Genomic DNA, 5,501 nt, shown 5'->3' with positions numbered 1-5,501 from the left:
TCACGCCCAGGCAGCTCAAGTCCATCTCGGACGGTATCTTCTCAGCCCACGGCCCCGCACTGATTCCCCTGCAAGGATGGCCGAAAAAGCCTAGCGTTAGCTCCCACTCACTAAGGTCTGTGGCTGTGGGAATTCCATCCTTTAGCCCTTTCCCCCCTATCGCCTATGTATCGAGTCCTCTACAAGAACACCGGGTCAGTCAGCCATGACGCACCACCGCTCTCCCTTGCGCGACTGGCGTACCTGCAGAATTCCCGTTGGCTCCTGAGCCCTTAACCCTTGGAGATGCTCCCTGGAATGCCTGCAAGTGTGCTGTGAAGCAGAGCAAGGACAAAGACACAGACAGAAACAGACAGACAGGACGTATTGGCCAATACGAGAGAGCAACAAGAGAGAAACAAGAGAGGCAGCCAGAAACCTTACCACCTTGCGTCTTCCTCCTCGAGCCAAGCGTCTGCTAAGGAGGACACCGTGTTCCAGAGAAACCAGCAGCCCTGACAAACGGGAGCCCTGTTTCTCCCACTACCAAGGAAGCACCTCGGAAGCCTCCGCTCTGACTCGCTGTCTAAGCAAACGTGACTTCCCTTCCTAGACCCGAGTGGGCCGTAAACCGAGAGATTTCCAGACCCGACACTTATCTCCCTGTCAGCGATGGCTGCTCCGCTCCCAGCCGGACGGTTCTCGCCTCGCTTAGACCAAGCTCCCGAGCTCGCTGTTCTCATTTACGTTCCATCCCCAGACGGGAGGACATCGGGAGGGTTGACTTCTTATCGCTCGCTACCGAACACAGCAGAGGGGAAAAAACAAACAAACAACTTAGTGTTTCAGTCCGCAAGGACGCGGCATCGCTTCTCCTCCCACCATCGGCCACCCCCTCCCGCTGCCACTCCAGGAACGCGGAGAGAACGGAGGCCTTGAATCTCTATCCACGCTCTGTTGAACCGCCTACTGCCCCTTCACCAGTCCCCAAGCCACCAGGCTCCGTGCCCCAGCAGGAAGCTCTCTGCCTCAGAAGAAACATACTGCCAGGACGCTTGAAGATTTCAAAGCACGCACCTCTTACTCACACAGAGCCATGGGAAGGCCGAACGCTGAGGACCCTTCACGTGTTCCGAGAATCACGTCCAGGCAGCTCAAGTCCATCTCGGACGGTATCTTCTCAGCCCACGGCCCCGCACTGATTCCTCTGCAAGGGTGGCCGAAAAAGCCCAGCGTTAGCTCTCACTCACTAACGTCTGTGGCTGTGGGAATTCCATCCTTTAGCCCTTTCCCCCCCTCTCGCCTATGTATCGGGTCCTCTACAAGAGCACTGAGTCAGTCAGCCAGGACGCACCACCGCTCTCCCTTGCGCGACTGGCGTACCTGCAGAATTCCCGTTGGCTCCTGAGCCCTTAACTCTTGGAGATGCTCACCTGGAATGCCTGCAAGTGTGCTGTACAAGGACACGGCAGAAGCAGAGCAAGGACAAAGACACAGACAGAAACAGACAGACAGAACGTATTGGCCAATACGAGAGAGCAATAAGAGAGAAACACATAAGAGGCAGCCAGAAACCTTACCACCTTGCGTCTTCCTCCTCGAGCCAAGCGTCTGCTGAAAAGGACACCGTGTTCCAGAGAAACCAGCACCCCTGACAAACGGGAGCACTGTTTCTCCCACTACCAAGGAAGCACCTCGGGAACCTCCGTTCGGACTCGCTGTCTAAGCAAACGTGACTTCCCTTCCTAGACCTGAGTGGGCCGTAAACCGAGAGATTTCCAGACCCGACACTTATCTCCCTGTCAGCAATGGCTGCTCCGCTCCCAGCCGGACGGTTCTCGCCTCGCTTCGATCAAGCCCCCGAGCTCGCTGTTCTCATTTACATTCCATCCCCAGACGGGAGGACATCGGGAGGGTTGACTTCTTATCGCTCGCTACCGAACACAGCAGAGGGGAAAAAACAAACAAACAACTTAGCGTTTCAGTCCGCAAGGACGCGGCATCGCTTCTCCTCCCACCATCGGCCACCCCCTCCCGCTGCCACTCCAGGAACGCGGAGATAACGGAGGCCTTGAATCTCTATCCACACTCTGTTGAACCGCCTACTGCCCCTTCACCAATCCCCAAGCCACCAGGCTCCGTGCCCCAGCAGGAAGCTCTCTGCCTCAGAAGAAACATACTGCCAGGACGCTTGAAGATTTCAAAGCACGCACCTCTTACTCACACAGAGCCATGGGAAGGCCGAACGCTGAGGACCCTTCACGTGTTCCGAGAATCACGCCCAGGCAGCTCAAGTCCATCTCGGACGGTATCTTCTCAGCCCACGGCCCCGCACTGATTCCCCTGCAAGGGTGGCGGAAAAAGCCCAGCGTTAGCTCCCACTCACTAAGGTCTGTGGCTGTGGGAATTCCATCCTTTAGCCCTTTCCCCCCTCTCGCCTATGTATCGAGTCCTCTACAAGAACACCGAGTCATTCAGCCATGACGCACCACCGCTCTCCCTTGCGCGACTAGCGTACCTGCAGAATTCCCGTTGGCTCCTGAGCCCTTAACCCTTGGAGATGCTCCCTGGAATGCCTGCAAGTGTGCTGTACAAGGACACGGCAGAAGCAGAGCAAGGACAAAGACACAGACAGAAACAGACAGACAGGACGTATTGGCCAATACGAGAGAGCAACCAGAAACCTTACCACCTTGCGTCTTCCTCCTCGAGCCAAGCGTCTGCTAAGGAGGACACCGTGTTCCAGAGAAACCAGCAGCCCTGACAAACGGGAGCCCTGTTTCTCCCACTACCAAGGAAGCCTCCGCTCTGACTCGCTGTCTAAGCAAACGTGACTTCCCTTCCTAGACCCGAGTGGGCCGTAAACCGAGAGATTTCCAGACCCGACACTTATCTCCTTGTCAGCGATGGCTGCTCCGTTCCCAACCGGACGGTTCTCGCCTCGCTTCGACCAAGCTCCCGAGTTCGCTGTTCTCGTTTACGTTCCATCCCCAGGCGGGAGGACATCGGGAGGGTTGACTTTTTATCGCTCGCTACCGAACACAGCAGAGGGGAAAAAACAAACAAACAATTTAGCGTTTCAGTCCGCAAGGACGCGGCATCGCTTCTCCTCCCACCATCGGCCACCCCCTCCCGCTGCCACTCCAGGAACTCGGAGAGAACGGAGGCCTTGAATCTCTATCCACGCTCTGTTGAACCGCCTACTGCCCCTTCACCAGTCCCCAAGCCACCAGGCTCCGTGCCCCAGCAGGAAGATCTCTGCCTCAGAAGAAACATACTGCCAGGACGCTTGAAGATTTCAAAGCACGCACCTCTTACTCACACAGAGCCATGGGAAGGCCGAACGCTGAGGTCCCTTCACGTGTTCCGAGAATCACGTCCAGGCAACTCAAGTCCATCTCGGACGGTATCTTCTCAGCGCACGGCCCCGCACTGATTCCTCTGCAAGGGTGGCCGAAAAAGCCCAGCGTTAGCTCTCACTCACTAAGGTCTGTGGCTGTGGGAATTCCATCCTTTAGCCCTTTCTCCCCCTCTCGCCTATGTATCGAGTCCTCTACAAGAACACCGAGTCAGTGAGCCATGACGCACCACCGCACTCCCTTGCGCGACTGGCGTACCTGCAGAATTCCCGTTGGCTCCCAGCCGGACAGTTCTCGCCTCGCTTCGACCAAGCTCCCGAGCTCGCTGTTCTCGTTTACGTTCCATCCCCAGACGGGAGGACATCGGGAGGGTTGACTTCTTATCGCTCGCTACCGAACACAGCAGAGGGGAAAAAACAAACAAACAACTTAGCTTTTCAATCCGCAAGGACGCGGCATCGCTTCTCCTCCCACCATCTGCCACCCTCTCCCGCTGCCACTCCAGGAACGCGGAGAGAACGGAGGCCTTGAATCTCTATCCACGCTCTGTTGAACCGCCTACTGCCCCTTCACCAGTCCCCAAGCAACCAGGTTCCGTGCCCCAGCAGGAAGCTCTCTGCCTCAGAAGAAACATACTGCCAGGACGCTTGAAGATTTCAAAGCACGCACCTCTTACTCACACAGAGCCATGGGAAGGCCGAACGCTGAGGACCCTTCACGTGTTCCGAGAATCATGTCCAGGCAGCTCAAGTCCATCTCGGACGGCATCTTCTCAGCCCACGGCCCCGCACTGATTCCTCTGCAAGGGTGGCCGAAAAAGCCCAGCGTCAGCTCTCACTCACTAAGGTCTGTGGCTGTGGGAATTCTATCCTTTAGCCCTTTCCCCCCCTCCCGCCTATGTATTGGGTCCTCTACAAGAACACCGAGTCAGTCAGCCACGACGCACAACCGCTCTCCCTTGCGCGACTGGCGTACCTGCAGAATTCCCGTTGGCTCCTGAGCCCTTAACCCTTGGAGATGCTCACCTGGAATGCCTGCAAGTGTGCTGTACAAGGACACGGCAGAAGCAGAGCAAGGACAAAGACACAGACAGAAACAGACAGACAGAACGTATTGGCCAATACGAGAGAGCAACAAGAGAGAAACAAGAGAGGCAGCCAGAAACCTTACCACCTTGCGTCTTCCTCCTCGAGCCAAGCGTCTCCTGAAAAGGACACCGTGTTCCAGAGAAACCAGCACCCGTGACAAACGGAAGCCCTGAAAAACGGGAGCTACCAAGGAAGCACCTTGGGAACCTCCGCTCGGACTCGCTGTCTAAGCAAACGTGACTTCCCTTCCTAGACCCGAGTGGGCCGTAAACCGAGAGATTTCCAGACCCGACACTTATCTCCCTGTCAGCGATGGCTGCTCCGCTCCCAACCGGACGGTTCTCGCCTCGCTTCGACCAAGCTCCCGAGTTCGCCGTTCTCGTTTACGTTCCATCCCCAGACGGGAGGACATCGGGAGGGTTGACTTCTTATTGCTCGCTACCGAACACAGCAGAGGGGAAAAAACAAACAAACAACTTAGCTTTTCAGTCCGCAAGGACGCGGCATCGCTTCTCCTCCCACCATCGGCCACCCCCTCCCGCTGCCACTCCCGAAACGCGGAGAGAACGGAGGCCTTGAATCTCTATCCACGCTCTGTTGCACCGCCTACTGCCCCTTCACCAATCCCCAAGCCACCAGGCTCCATGCCCCAGCAGGAAGCTCTCTGCCTCAGAAGAAACATACTGCCAGGACGCTTGAAGATTTCAAAGCACGCACCTCTTACTCACACAGAGCCATGGGAAGGCCGAACGCTGAGGACCCTTCACGTGTTCCGAGAATCACGTCCAGGCAGCTCAAGTCCATCTCGGACGGTATCTTCTCAGCCCACGGCCCCGCACTGATTCCTCTGCAAGGGTGGCCGAAAAAGCCCAGCGTTAGCTCTCACTCACTAACGTCTGTGGCTGTGGGAATTCCATCCTTTAGCCCTTTCCCCCCCTCTCGCCTATGTATCGGGTCCTCTACAAGAGCACTGAGTCAGTCAGCCAGGACGCACCACCGCTCTCCCTTGCGCGACTGGCGTACCTGCAGAATTCCCGTTGGCTCCTGAGCCCTTAACTCTTGGAGATGCTCACCT

At 56.7% G+C, this 5,501-nt stretch overlaps 1 long non-coding RNA gene across 1 annotated transcript; it reads right to left on the bottom strand.

The window, feature by feature from the left end:
- Positions 1 to 215: 215 nt before the first annotated feature.
- On the bottom strand, positions 216 to 2,405 carry LOC149523958 (uncharacterized). Its single transcript, XR_016350306.1, has 3 exons — positions 2,193 to 2,405; positions 1,057 to 1,913; positions 216 to 777 (listed from the first exon to the last, which is right to left on the bottom strand). It is a non-coding gene; the product is annotated as an uncharacterized LOC149523958 (long non-coding RNA).
- Positions 2,406 to 5,501: the final 3,096 nt, after the last annotated feature.

Source organism: Pelodiscus sinensis, chromosome 9 (assembly GCF_052426305.1).
Source record: "Pelodiscus sinensis isolate ZL-2025 chromosome 9, ASM5242630v1, whole genome shotgun sequence".
NCBI lineage: Eukaryota > Metazoa > Chordata > Testudines > Trionychidae > Pelodiscus > Pelodiscus sinensis.
Note: the sequence above shows the minus strand (reverse complement) of the source record. Positions and strands in the feature narration are given on the sequence as shown.